The 15663-nt window shown below is 37.5% G+C and overlaps 1 pseudogene; it reads left to right on the plus strand.

Annotated features, from left to right (window-relative positions):
• Positions 1–5330: 5330 nt before the first annotated feature.
• Positions 5331–8105, plus strand: LOC120152751 (annotated as a pseudogene).
• The last annotated feature ends 7558 nt before the right edge of the window (positions 8106–15663 follow it).

A 15663-nucleotide genomic window follows, 5' to 3' on the forward strand; every position in this document is an offset into this window, starting at 1 on the left:
ACGGACTGCAATGAGCCTCTGTTAATATCTCCTTCTTCAGTCGTCATTGTCGGGTATTACAATTCTTCCTTTACAATATAGATTTCCATCTGACTTAATCTCAAGTCTTTAATCTCTTTGTTCTTTACTTGCTCAATTTCTTTTCAAACATACTTCATCTTTACATTGCAATTCTCCTATTCGTTCCAACCATGCTGGTCTAAGGTAATTCTGCACAAAGACCACCGTCCCGTTAAAGATAATCTTGCATCCATAGCTCGTAAAGCTGCAAACGTCTTTCTACTCAGAGCATCTGCTACCACATTAGCCTTTCCGGGATGATAGTCAATTATCACATCATAATCCTTTAAGAACTCTACCCATCTACGTTGCTCAAATTCAATTCTTTTGAGTCATCAGGTACTTCAGGCTCTTATGATCCGTATATAAGTAGCAAACGTTCCCCATAAAGATAATGACGCCAAATCCTGAGAGCGAATACTACAGCAGCCATTTCTAGATCATGAGTGGGGTAATTCCTTTCATGTGGTTTCAACTGTCTCGATGCGTACGCTACCACTTTTCCTTCTTGCATTAATACACACCCAACCCGTTATGGGATGCGTCACTGTATACTACAAAATTCTTGCCAGATTCCGGTTGAACCAATATCGGGGTTTCCGTCAGAATTCTCTTTAAAGCTTCGAAGCTTTCTTGACATTCAGAGTCCAAACAAATGGTATGTTCTTTCTCATTAGCTTTGTAAAGGCAGCACAATCATCGAAAAATTCTCAACGAATCTTCGATAGTAACCGGCAAGTCCCAGAAAACTCCGAACTTCAGACACATTCTTAGGAACTTCCCAATCCATTATAGCTTTAACTTTCTGAGGGTCTACTCTAATCCCAACTGCCGAGATCACATGCCCCAGGAAAATTACTTCCCTTAACCAGAACTCACATTTGGACAATTTGGCATACAACTTTTTATTTTAAAATTTGCAAGACGATCCTCAGATGTGTGCTATGCTTCATGGGATTTCGAATACACCAGTATGTCATCAATAAAGACAACAACAAACTGTCCAAGTAGGGCTGAAAAATCCTGTTCATAAGATCCATGAAAGCAGCAGGTGCATTCGTTACTCCGAATGGCATTACTATGAATTCATAATGACCATATCTCGTTCTGAAAGCTGTCTTCGGAGTATCTTTCTCCTGGATCTTCAATTGATGATAACCCGAACGTAGATCGATCTTTGAAAATACCGAAGCTCCTTTTAGTTGATCAAACAATCATCAATGCGCGGAAGGGGATACTGTTCTTGATGATCACCTTATTGAGCTGTCGATAGTCAATGCAAAGACGCATTGATCCATCTTCTTTTTAACAAATAACACCGGAGCTCCCCAAGGCGATACACTTGGTTGGATAAATCCCTTCTCTAGCAATTCTTGTAATTGATTCTTTAACTCTTGCAATTCTTTCGGAGCCATTCTATAAGGTGCCATTGCAATCGGAGCTGTTCCCGGCATTATTTCTATTTGGAATTCTACCTCTCTATCCGGAGGTAATCCTGGCAATTCCGCAGGAAAAACATAGGGAACTCTCGAACTATTGGAATTTCCTCTAACTTTTTCTCTTGAGCTCTTGAATCAATCACATTTGCCAGAAAACCCTGACATCCTTGTAGCAATAATTTCTTGGCAGACATCACTGATATTACATTCGCTAACGGATTAAACTTTTCACTGTTCACACTTATCTCTATTCCGTCAGGACTTTTTAGAGTTACCTTTTTCAATCTGCAACTAACATCTCCATAATACGGAACAACCATCCATTCCCAGAATCACTTCAAACTCGTCAAAGGTAATTCCATCAGATTAGCAGGGAATTCAATTCCCTGAATCTTTATGGGGACACCCCTTACAAACTTATTCACCCGGGCACGGCCTAACGGAGTTGTTACTATATTCTCATTACTCGTAGCTTCTAAGGGAATCCCCAACTCCTTTACTAACTTACTTGTAATATAAGAATAATTAGAACCCGGATCAATCAGTACCAATACCAATATCATACAACTGAAAAGTACCTGCTATATATCAGGGTCAATCACGGTCTTCACTTGTCTTTAGGTTGTATACTCGAGCAGTGGATCGAACTTCAGGTTGAGCAGAGAATTCAGACGGGTTCCTTCCTCTGCCTCTTCCTCGGCCTCTTGTGAAAAGAACCAGCTCTTCCAGATGGTGCCGGCTCCCCAACAATCAAGGGACAGTCACGGACAAAATGTCCGGCCTCTCCCATCGGAAACAAGTCCCAGCTGCCATACGACAAGTTCCATAATGGTTTTTCCCACACTGCTGACACTGTCTCCCTTGCCCCGGAGTAGATCTCCCAACACCAGATTCCACTGACTGCGTCTGTCTAGGTCTTGCCTGACTTGCTCCCCTAGCAGACGATGCAACTGATTCTGATCTAGCTTGTGATCGAAATCCCGAGTCTCTTCCCCTTTTTGTTGGTGTGAACCAGAATAAGTAGTCGTCCTCTTTGATGTCTGAACTCTCGAGTCCCCAAATCTTTCATTCTGAGCCTTTCAAGAGCTTTTGCACGATTGATCACCTCCTGGAACGAGGACAGGTTTAATACTATCACATTTCCTTAAGCCTAGGGCGCAAGCCCTCCACGAACCATTCGCAAGCTCTTTCTCAGTGGGCACAAGCTCGGCTGCAAACCTGCTCAGCTTATTAAACTCACATTCGTACTCATATACCGAGCGGCTCATCTGCTTCAAATTCATAAATTCCTGCTTCATTTGGCGGATAAACTGATCTCCAATATACTTGCTTTTAAATTCTTCTAGAAACAAAGACCAAGTCAACTGGTCGGTTGACATCCTCATGGAGACATTCGTCCACCATATCCTCGCCTGACCCCTTAGTAAAGACACAGCCATCTAATTTCTCCACTTCGGAACAGTGGAGACCATCTAACATGATTTTCAAATCATTCAACCAAAGATCCGCTGACACCGGGACCTTCCTCAGCTTCTCCCTTAAATTCGGGAGCTCCTAAACTTCTCATTTTTTGCTACATTAATTCTTGGAGTTAGTGGAGCAGGAGGTTGAAGACGCGTCAGAATAGCGTCTAACGTTCTGAAGAACGTATCTTGATCTTGCACAGGCATTCCTTGAGATGCCCGTTCTTCACTGCCTGGCCAGGGCAGGTGGAATTACTGCTTTCAGCATGCCTATCTTCTCCCGCTCACTTCGGGAGCTATTATGTCCGGACATCTAATAAGAATACCCACATTATTCTATTAGCAAAACAGCATACTCATACTATACCAGATCAGAAGTTTCGCTATTAGTTGGCATGTATTCCATTTAAAGACTCCATAGACTCTGGTTTATGCCTAGAATCGGCTAAACCATAGCTCTGATACCATTAAATGTAACACCCCCAACCCATACCCGACCCGGATATGAGTCAGAGATACTACATTGACTTTAAAACACAACTCTTAATAAATAATAGTAAAATATTGGGACTTGTATTAAGAAAATACAATAATATACATACTTTAATATAAGTTTACAAAAATATTCAGAGCATACACAACTTAACTCTTTAATTACATGCCAACTGTTATTTACATAACAAAATAACCTACTGATAAGTTGCTTTGATCTGATGGTTGCAGGAGTAATACTGTCAAGCTGCTTCACCGTCTCTTCTATTTTCCTCGGATCCTACGTGTGAAACACTCACACGCTAAGTCATCGACTTAGTGAGGCAACAATAATAAGGCAATGTATTGTACTGAATATGTCAGGATCATATGAGATGAGATGCAAACATGTAACTAATCAATGTAGTATACTTTAACAATATCCATACCTGTAAGCGTATGACTGTAACATTCATTATTCAGTATTAATAAGTTTATTGGCCCATGATAGCATATGAGAACCTAAGGTATTTGAGTAATGTGGGTGCACTATGCTGTCACACAGCTCGTATAAATGCACCGAAGTGCCCGTAGAATTTGCACCGAAGTGCCCGTAGAATTTGCACCGAAGTGCCCGTAGAATTTGTCCATAAGGACCACGTAGAATCCTTTAAGAATCATATACATATACTAGATCAAGTATGTGTCTTCCAAGACTTCACACAGGTTCCAAAGGATATACATATGTCCTAAAGAACGGTATACCCTCTACCCTTGGCATGCCAACATACCTATATTTCTCATCTACATAACATGGGCTTATACATTTCCCGTAGTTCATATCGCGTAGCCATAGTATTTTCATACCTTTAACACATAGGCATATCATTTACATACCTTTATCACATAATGCATATAACGTTTTCTGCATATTCATGTCATGTAATACATATAATATGAATTCATGTCATGTAATACCTTTAATACGAATTCATGTCATGTATCATAATATGGAATGTAATCATATGTCAAAATATGGAATCTAGACTTATCACAAGTCTAGAACTGAATATACTACTGTATTCATGCTATGCATATGCACTCACCTATACTTCTTTGCCTTTTCCTCGCTCGATCCTACTTGTAGATTGCTCCCGAACTCGAGTAGGCTCGGTATCTACATAAACATAATTTTTAAGATGATCATCAGACGTCTATGTCTTGCAATTAAGCTTTAATAGCTTACTAATTAAAAGAATTAATAGCTAGTCTTGCTTTCTTTCTTTCTTCTTCTTTTCTCATGGGGGAATCGGTTCCCCCCTTAGGGGTATCGATTCCCCTCAAGCAGTCTGGAATTTCATATACGATGAGGGGTATCGGTTCCCCCTTAGGGGTACCGATTCCCCTCTAGCATTCTGGAAATCATATTCGTTGAAGGGGTATCGGTTCCCCTTGAATGGGTACCGATTCCCCTAACCCAGAATTCCTAATTTGAGCTCGGAAATCATCCCATTTCAGCTCAAACATACCTATTTCAATCCTTTCTACTCTTAGCTCTCATACACTTACTTAAACTAATTACTATCCATTAAATACCTTAATACTTAGAAATCTAATTCTCCATGTAGAATTTAAGAATCCAACTCAAATTCCAATATGTTCTAATTTGAATTCTAACCCTCATACTTCTTAATTAGCTTTGACAAGTCAAAATTCTGATTCAACATCAAAACCTCATATCAAATCTCATCTATAAACTCATTTTCCAAATCATCTCTAAACACTAATCTTGTTGTTTTAATGTCATATAAGCTTTCCTTTAGCTTATATAACATCCAAGCTTTCATTTCCAATCATAAAACATCAAAGAACTATCAAGTTCAGATTCTTACCTTAAATGCAAGCCCACGTTGAGAGGAAGGAAGAGAAGAAAATAAGGAAGAAGAAGAAATGGGAGGTGGAAATCCAAATCACACGTGGGTATCATATATACCCCATAACATTTTTTAATTAAAATCCTTGCAATGACCATTGGTCCTCACCTTAATCTCATATTTACCAACCTTTATTTTTAAATAATTGTTCTACTTTAATCACCAAATGTTGAAACTTTGCAAATTAATCACTTACCCGGCATGGAGGATGTTACATAATACGTGTCAGATACAACCAAATATAATGGTTGATATGGTCCATGCACCTAAAATATGATGTTGAAAATATTAGACAACTATTTTAACAAAAATTCTTTAAGCACAAAAATTAATTTAAAGTGTAATTTAGGCACTAGAAGGGTATTAAACCTATTAAATATAAGATTGAACCAATCTGAAGTAAACATTCTTTCCAGCTTGGACCGGGCCAGGGTCGGCTGCGACATTATTGTCCATCTTTAACTGGTAAACTAACGACGTCGTTTGGAAACTTTATTCCTTGCAAACTAAAACCAAAAGAAAAAAACCTGGTTCCATTTGGTTTGTAGCTGGTGATTTGCAGACGGGACATGGGAAGGCTTCCTCTTTAGCTTCAAGGTCAAAACCTTCACTCCATACCTCACAAAATCCCCAAAAAGCGTTTCCATTTCACACAATTCCCACTCACTCAACCTCCCCCTTCTTCAACAGGTAACTCTCATCATCATCCTCACTACATTTCCATTTCTCTCTCCAGAAATGATTGGTTTGTTCTGCTCAACCTCGAGTTAAAAGCCAAGAGACTAGTCTTGAATCCTCAGTTCGTGATTAGTCTCTTGCAAAATCAAGATAACCTACTGTCCCCTTTGAGATTTTATATCTGGGTTTCCAATATCGACCTTTTTCGCAAAGGATCGATCGGTCAAGGCCACTTTAGCTAATGCCCTTTATCAGAAAGGTCCCCTTTTGTTGTCTGTTGAACTGGTTAATGATATTAGGAATTCAGGGTTTTGTGTCACTGAAGATTTGATTTGTGTTTGATTGGGAGTTGGGGGAGATTAGGATTAGCTAAGTATTGTGCCGAGATATTTGGGCAGATTTCATTTTTGGGTCTTAGACCTACTACGAGATTGTATAACTCTGTGATTGATGCTTTGATAAAATCTAATTCACTCGATTTAGCTTATTTGAAGTTCCAACAAATGTCAACTGATAACTGTAAACCGGATAGGTTTACATAATATTCTCATTCATGGTGTTTGTAAAACCGGTGTCGTCGATGAGGCGGTTCGGTTAGTCAAGCAGATGGAAAGTTTGGATATTTGCCAAAGTGTATACCTATACCATCTTAATCGATGGGTACTGTAATGCTGGGAGGGTCGATGATGCGCTTAGACTTCTCGAGACGATGAGGAAGAGGAATGTGTTCCCCAATGAAGCCACATGAGATCATTGATTCACGGTGTTTTCCGTTGTGTTGCTCCACCTAAGGCATTTGGGTTGTTGATAATGTTTTTGGAGAAGGAGCCTATGATGCAGAGATTGGCTTGTGATACTCTTCTGTTTTGTCTATCGAAACATTTTATGGCTAGGGAAGCTGCATTGTTTATGAAGAAACTTTCGGGGAGAGGCTATCTGCCTGATAATTTGACATTTAACCTTACGATGACATGTTTGATAAAGGGATTTGATCTTGATGAGGCATGTCGGATTTTGGATAGCTTTATTGAGCTCGGTTTGATACCGGGGTTTAATACATATCTTGCACTTATGCAAGCCTTGTACGGTATAGGAAAATGCGCCGAGGGAGATAGGTATTTCGACTTGATGACTAAGGGTGGGTTGTTATGCTCCATTATTTCGTATAACATGGTGATTGATTGCTTATGCAAAGCTACTATGATGGACAAGGCAAGAAACACTTTTAGTGAGATGTGCCTTAGAGGTATAGCTCCTACTCTTGTTACTTTCAATACCCTTATTGATGGGCATTGCAAGATCGGACAAGTACATGAGGCTAGGAAATTTCTGGTATTGCTTCTAGAGTCCGGTTTTGATCCAGATATCTTCACATTTAGTTCACTAATTGACGGACTTTGTCGAGCACAACATGCTTGATGATGCTTTTGATTGTTTCTCCGAAATGTTTCAGTGGAATGTCACCCCGAGTGATGTTACATACAATATTGATTCGTTCTTTGTGCATAATCGGGGATGTTGCTAGAGCAATGAAACTTGTAAGAAAAATGCAGTCAGCCGGAATAAGTGCTGATGTTTTCTTTCAATGCTCTCATTCAATGTTTTTGTAGAATGAAGAAGATCGAGGACGCTAAAAAGCTTTTGGTCACCATGCTGACGTTGGATTGGATCCCGACAGATATACTTATGGTGCTTTTGTTAAGGCGTTTTTCGAATCCGAAAGATATGATGAAGCGATTGGGGTGTTTCACTCGATGGAAGCGAAAGGTTGTTTTCCTGATCCTTATACATGCAATTTAGTTTTGGACTCTTTAGTCAAGAAGGGTACTCGGAAGATGCCCGGGATATTATAAAACGATGCAGCCGGAGGAGTACTAAGGTAAACGTGATTCCCGGGCTCTAGGATTTGTGTATTTAAATGATGATGTTGGGATTTAGGCTGCGAAGGGCAGACAGATTAGCCAGTGGTTTTCAAACCACGGCCGATGCAACGGAACATCAGGCAGTCTATTCGTTCATTCACGTCACGCTATGTGCTCAAAAAGTTATGCTTATTATATGGTGGGATATGTGAGTGCAGTTGCTAGAAGAATGAGCAATGAACTTCATCGGCACCATTTACTTCAGATCATCTTAAACTTTTCAAAGAAATACTGGTATAGTGAAAAAGAGGAAGAAAGAAATTTCGCTACATACTAAAGGAAGTTGTGGCCGGAATGAAGAACGGCTATCGCGTTCGACGGAAATGAGTTGAGGGTGGTGAGTTCCAGCAGCTATAAGTTTCCCCAGGAATTGACATGGTTATACTTGAAGTGCTAACATAATTGAAATGTTCATTTTCAATTAAGCCTATTATTGCAGTACTAGTAAAGTAATAATGTATAGTAAAGGTCATCCCTAGCAAAAGAGACATGGTTTATTTGAAGAACAGATAAATATTTGTGCTTGGATTCCCTCTCCTTTTTGTCCACTTTTTTCTCACATATCAATTTGTCCCTTAAATTTTTGAGTCAAATAAGTCAAATACAATGCTCAAATCATTTAGTTATTAAACTTTTAAAAATTATAAAATATTTACACTTTTTTAATCATTAATAACACACATTCTGTGTCATTCGAATTCAAGAACTTTAGGTAAAACAACGCTCAATTCTATTACTAAGACTAAACTAAAAGAAATTCATTGTGAAGTAAGTATATGATATTGGTAGTTGTAATTTGACTTTGGATTAATGGAACTTAATTTATCATGTTCGCTTCATTTCGAAAAGCCTTTTTTCCCCAACACGTGTACTTCAGCCATCAAGTGGTTCACATAATACTTGTAAAAGACGTGTAACTTTAACAAAAAAAAACGCAAGGACCACTCAAAGTCTCCGTTTGGGATTTGAAATCAAAGAAACGTTATAAACTTTTTAAATTTACCTCCTTTAATAATATTTCTTTTATTTAAAAAATCAAAATCCCATCTTTACTCGCTCTCTGTCTGCATATATCGATTTGAACTACAGATTCTCTCTCTCCCTTTCTCACATTCAAAGGAGGAGCCTTTCCACTTTTGTTTTCTCAATAAATCTCAACTTTCAGCTTCGAAGTATATACAAGTTGAAAATTTTCAGCTTAAGTTAAGCTGATCTTATTCATTGGTTTCAATGTAAGTGTTCTTTCGTTTAAAGATTTGAGTTTTTGTTTTTGAGGTGTTTTGTTGCTTTTATGATATTTTTTCTTATCATTTTTGATTTTTTTTTACATTGGGCGTGTTTGGTAGCAGAGAAAATCAGGGAAAGTGGGTATGACTAAGAATTTTGAATGCTCAACTTCAGTGAGATTGAATTGCCTGGTTCATTATACAAGAAATATATAGTTTGATTTACTGATTGGGAATCTGAGGTATTTGTTATAGTGAAATGAGTGAATGCAATTAATCTTTATATGTTTTTTTATCTCCCATTACAGTAGAAACTTCAAGGATTAATGCTAGAATGTAGGTTTTAATCAGCTTAGTTTTGATAATGTGCCTGGAATGTGTGGAATCCAGGATTTAGAGATGGTTTGCGTTTTCATTTAATGTTATTCAGTTCTCGTTTGTTCGACAAATTTTGTTTGTTTGAATTTCTGCAATGTGTCTTCAAGTCTGATGTGAAATGAAGACTGGTATACTGCAGTTATCCGTGTTAAACTTGATGCATGTTTTGGACATCCTGAAGTCGAATTACTGATGCACATCGGATCTTTCATTCATTAATCGGATATATTCTCGACATCTGAACAGTGGAGTTTGTAGAAAAAGGGATTATCTCACAAATTCAAGTGTTTTAACATCTTACAGTGGTTTGGAATCTTGTAGGAGCTATATTGTAGTGTCTGATTGTGTTATAAATTCAATCCTTGGTAGCTGATTGTTCATTGTGTTTAACAACAGGCAAATTTGATCGGATTCTGTTTGTGTTTCTCATATAAGTAGAGTTCTCGGGGTTGCTTTTAGTAGGATGGGTGTAAACAAAGAAGGTTCGACGAATGGAAGAGGTTATGTAGGTGGATTCTTTCAGCTACTCGACTGGACTGCAAAGACTCGGAAGAAGTTATTCTCGAGCAATTTTCCAGGTATAACTGCCTTCCCACTGCATTGTCACATGCATATTCAAGGGAAAATCAGTTCTTGCACCATAATAGTTAACATCATATGTTGTTTCTGATTGGTTTATGTCTTCAAAATTTTAGTGTTCAAAACAGGGAAAGAGAAGTGATGGGAACATACCGATGACACGTATTCATCTGGTGAGAACAAAGAAATCTGAGATGATATTGGGTTGATGATTATCTGAAACTGCTTTTACAAGTGTTGTTGTGATTATTGCAGAAAGAAAGAGGATGAAACGGGAGCCAGGATGAGTTTCAAAGGAAGTAGTGATTATAGTTGTGCTTCTTCGGTTACGGATGATGATATGTATGGAGCAAAGGCCCGAGCGTAGTGGCTCGACTTATGGGATTAGATTCGTTACCTACATCTCTTACCTGTACTCCACCCCGTTTTCGAAACTCAATCTCTTCGAGATGCTCATTTCCATAACAGAAACCTTAGTTATCATCGTGATGAGCAAATAGTTTATCCAGATGATCCATTCAACAAGATCAAGGGTAGCCCTCTGAGAAACTTTGCAGATTCGAAACCTCGGAAAATGGTCAGCAATCCTATGAGAAATTCTGAACCAAAAGTTTGCCTCCGAACCAGCTAAAACAAATCCAATTACACACCATAAACTTTTGTCCCCGATAAAGTGTACGGGTTTTTATCCTACAAAGGATGCTGCTCGTATAATGGAAGCAGCTGCTAGAATTCTCGATCGTGGTCCTCAAGTCATTGCAAGAGCCAAAATGCCACTGGTTCGATCGTCCACTGTGCCTGTGGAAGTCCGTGATTTCAAAGAAAAAATGGAGGCTGCGCAAAGAAAGCCTCCGGTTCAATCTTCTTGTGTGCCTGTGAGAGTTAGAGACTTAAAAGAGAAATCTGAAGCAGCACAGAAAACATCCTGGCTCACAGAAACCAAGAGCTGGAATGGATTAACATAGGCACCACAGTTCTGACTTCCCATATCGAAGAAATTTCTCCGGTTATAAAGAGTGAGGGGAAATCTATTTCGCTTGCAATGCAAGCAAAAATCAATGTGCAGAAAAGAGGACTGATTTCAAGAAGCCGCCCAAGTATGATAGGATCAAAAGACGAGAGTGAGGTTAAGTCAAATAAATCCTTAAAGAGCCAATCAAGTTCTCAAAAGAGCTTGCATAAGAAATCTTAAATGCGCAATGCTTCCGGTGCATTCAAGCTGAACAACTAGAAGCAAAATTGTATAACTGATCAAAGCCTATAGGTTCCAACTTGCATGGTAGAAGAGTGCAGCCTATGGATTCTGCTTCGGGGCGACACAAGATATCAGCTAAAACCACTGGAAATTCCAAAACCGGGCCAAGGAAGTTCAATGTAGGTGCAATGGATAGTGAAAGAGATCCATATTCTAGTTCAAAGAACCCAAGGAAGAAAAAATCCATTGATAGAGATTTCGAGTTTCGGAAAAATCAGGGTGTTGATAGCATGTTGATTGAAGAAAACCGGAAGGAATATGCAAATGTCCTAGCCAACTCGTAATATGCTTTTGAAACAAATAGGCTACTATGCATGCTGATCATTTGATTTAGCCTACTTCTGATCATTTTCAACGTCATTTAGCTTCCAGCAAAATTGTTCGATTCAGAAACGTAATATCCTTTCAAAACTAATAGGGGACTATACATGTTGATCATCGGATTTAACCTACTTTGATCATCGGATTTAACCTACTTCTGATCATTTAGCTTCCAGCAAAATTGCTCAATTAAGAAACGTGAATAATCCCCTCTTCCCATTTTCATCATCTAGACAAAATGAAGTTTTAAAGCAAAAGATGCTTCAGTGTACAGAGCAAGAAAAGATGTTAAAGTATTTAGAACACTCGTACTATAGTCAAAAGTACAATTTAATCTCTGTACCATAGAAACGAGGAATTTAATCCTTTTACATTTGACACGGGGGCAAACAAGTCAAATCGACAAAAAGTTTACGGAAAACTGTCTAAATACTGAAGTGGATTTCTGAAATATCAAGTAAGCATCAAGTGACTCCATTCTATGGTACGGGACCTCATGTTAAAGATATATTAGCATCTCAAAACATGACCATGACAGAAAACAATTGTCTAACCATAAAACATTTGTATTTGCACGTTTTACTCCTATATTTCATTGAATTCAACGACCTGATCATTAGGGGAAATGAGAATCTACCTGGATGTATCGGTAGGGCCCATAACAATTGCAATTGCTTCCGGTAACATAATCTAGATAAGTTCAAGAGAAAAGATTGTCAAAAAACATATAATATGTAATTCATACATTTGAGAAGGATAAAAGGAACTAGATGTAGTAAGATTGAATTTACACAAGAAAATGGAGTGTATGCATAAACACTCGCATCTCAAGTACGAGTTCTTGTACCTGATACAAGTAATGAGTGTGAAGATCAAACGCCTGAGTAGGCTGTGTCTGAAAGAAAAGGCATTTAAAAGTTTTAGATGTGTAAAATTTGTCTACAAACTTGCACTCAAACATCAAGATGCACGCTAATTTCTTACTACCTAACACATAAGCTAAAACTCCAACATAAATCCGGCCTCACGAAGGAGATTAAGCAATGCATTGAATATTACAACAACATATAATGCTAATCAAAGGAAGAAAAAATAAATATCGGAGGAGATTGAAAAGAAAAATTGAGAGCGAAAACAACAGAACTAAAAGAAGCATGAGTTTCATCGAAACACATGTAGAGAAAACGGAACTACATTAGTGCAAGGCCCAAGAAAAAGAAAATCCATTACAGGTAATAAACCAATTACAAGCTACAGCCTACAGTAGAACCAGCTTGTCATATATCTAGAAGTGTTTTATCCATTACAATTACGTCAAGCTCAAGCAACAAACATAAGCTTCGTTAAACCCCAAAATCATGGGTTAACTTCAAAATAAGGTCATATCATGCTATTCATCCTTGGACTATGCGACATCTGCAAATTTAGTCCAACGGCACAGCAAGATTTTGGGAAGGGAAGAAGGCAGTTTGGGAAGGGAAGAAGGCAGTTTGTGAAGAGAGGAAGAAAACCTTCCTATTAGTTGAGTAATTAGTAGTTATATGAAGAAAAAATGATTAATCAGAAAATTTTGTAATCTATGAAGAACACCCAAACTGAATACACCCAGATTTTTTCTTTCTATATTTTCTCCAAAGTAAATAATTACAGCTGATTCCAAGAAACCATAGACAAGGTCTAAGCTTCTACTTCTACAAAATTAAAATTGTGATTAAAGACATGATTTTAAATACTAATAATGCAATAAATTAAAAGGGGGATGGTAATATCTCTTTAAACAATCACTCCTTTTGTAATCACTCCTTTTGTTCAATTTTAGCTTAACCTCAGTTGTAATCACTCCTTTTGTTCAATAAAGTTTTAATTGCTAACGAATTTATAGTTTGGATGATTTGATTAGCTCATTTACCGTTATTATTTATCTTAATATTTGAAAATGGTGGTAATTTAAGTGCTTATTAGCTTTAATTTGTAACATTGGCTTTTGTCGTAACCGGTTTTCGCCCGGGCACGAATTTTTAAATATTTGGCGGGACAATTGATGTGAATAAATGGTTTTGAAAATAATTTGGGAGTCGCCATCGGCCTTTTGGGTCAGGTAGGTCGAATACCTAAAAATTATTTTTTAAAAGAGTTTTAAGAAAACACCAATTAAAAAATGAACTGATCTGCGTTTATAACCAAAAATTCGTTCTTTTTAATAATAAAAAGGGATTTGTGGTTGATTACGTTTAGGGAAGGATTAGCACCCCTACAACGCCCAAAATTGGTACTTTTTAATTATAAATTGTCTCTATTATTAAAAATATTAAAAATTTCAAAATATATTTAATTTATAATCCTATTATTTCAAAATTATAAAAAAAAAATTTAAAATATCTGAAAAGGACTTCTAGGTGCCTTAAGACAGCTCTTTTCTTTGATATTGATAAATGTTAATTTAAATTAAATAATATTTAAAAAAAATTAATTATTAAATTTTAAAATACCAGAATAGGACATCCAGTTGTATTAAGACTGTCCTTTCTTCGATATTGAAAAATAAATAAAAATAATTTATTTTAAAAATTAATTTTTATTTATTATATATATGAATACATAAAAATATTTAAAAATATAAACAAGTAAAATTAAAATAATAAAAATACAACTAGAACGATATATTTAAAAGCAGTAAAATAAATGAAAACATTTAAATAAATGACTAAATTATAGTAAAAGTAAAATTAAAAACCTAATTCATAATTAATCAAAATTATAGGGATTAAACATGCTATTTCTTTATTTTATTTATTTAGTGACTAAAATAAAATTATCTAAAATTCGGATATTAGAATAAAATAAATTAAAAATATAAACTAGGGATTAAATATTATTTATTAAAATTAAGGGATTAATTCTGTTATTTATCCTAAATATATTATTTTAATATAAAGGACTAAAATAAATAAAATTAAAATTAAAGATCTGAATTAAAAGTATTATAAATTTGATTTAGTGACTAGAATGTAAAGTTTACAAGTTGGAATGGCTTCGGACGGGGTTTAACTATTATTTAATTATACGCATAGTCCTTCCCGAAATGACGTCGTTCGGGAAGGCCTATTTAAGGTCCAAAACGGCTGGCCCGAAGGGCCAGCTCTCTCATTTCTCAGTTTACTCTCTCTCTCTAAACTGAGAGAGTTTTAAAACTCTCTCGCCTCTCTCTAGCTTCCCTCATCGAGGGAAGCCGGTCACCGGGCGGCAGTCGTCTGCCGCCGTGACCATCACCGCCGGCCACCGCATCCGGTGGCCGGAAAATTTTATTTTTACATTAATGGGTAGATCGGACCGTCCTAAGGACGGTTCTGGTGTTATTTTCTCCTAAAAAGCTCCCAATCGGAGCAAATCTAGGAAAATACCTTCGGTTTTCGAAGGTTGTTGGTGACGTTTGGAGGGTTCCGGTGGTCGTGGCTTCCTCGGTAAGCTTCTCTCCTCCCTTTTCTTCTATTTTTGGTTGCTGGTTGTTGTGATTTGGTCTCTATTTTGTATCTTTTGCTCTCGGTTTTTGTCTCTCTGGGATATGTTGTTCTCTCTGTCTCTCCGTTTTTTCTGTCTCTTTGTCTCTGTCTCCGTTTTTTTTCTTTGCAGGAAATGGTGGCCATTTATATGCCTCGTCGAGAGGCTCCTCTGACCGGTCATTAAAGTAATTTTCGGTGAGTCACCGAACTTGTGGTGACTCACCCTTGAGCATTGACGTGTGGAGGGCAGCTGGGTCTTCTGGAGGCTTCGTCAACGAGGTGGCATGGTACTGTAGTGTCGGCAGCATCTGGTTGAACCATCTGGCTTGGGAGGCGTCGGCAGAGGCGGCTGCTGAGATCTCTTGGAGCGGCGGCGGCAGTGGCAACAGTGCTAGGGTTTAGAAACCCTAGTTGAAACCCTAAATTGTTTTAGGGTT

Source organism: Hibiscus syriacus, unplaced genomic scaffold, assembly GCF_006381635.1.
Source record: "Hibiscus syriacus cultivar Baekdansim isolate YM2019G1 unplaced genomic scaffold, ASM638163v2 tig00111095_pilon, whole genome shotgun sequence".
Lineage (NCBI taxonomy): Eukaryota > Viridiplantae > Streptophyta > Magnoliopsida > Malvales > Malvaceae > Hibiscus > Hibiscus syriacus.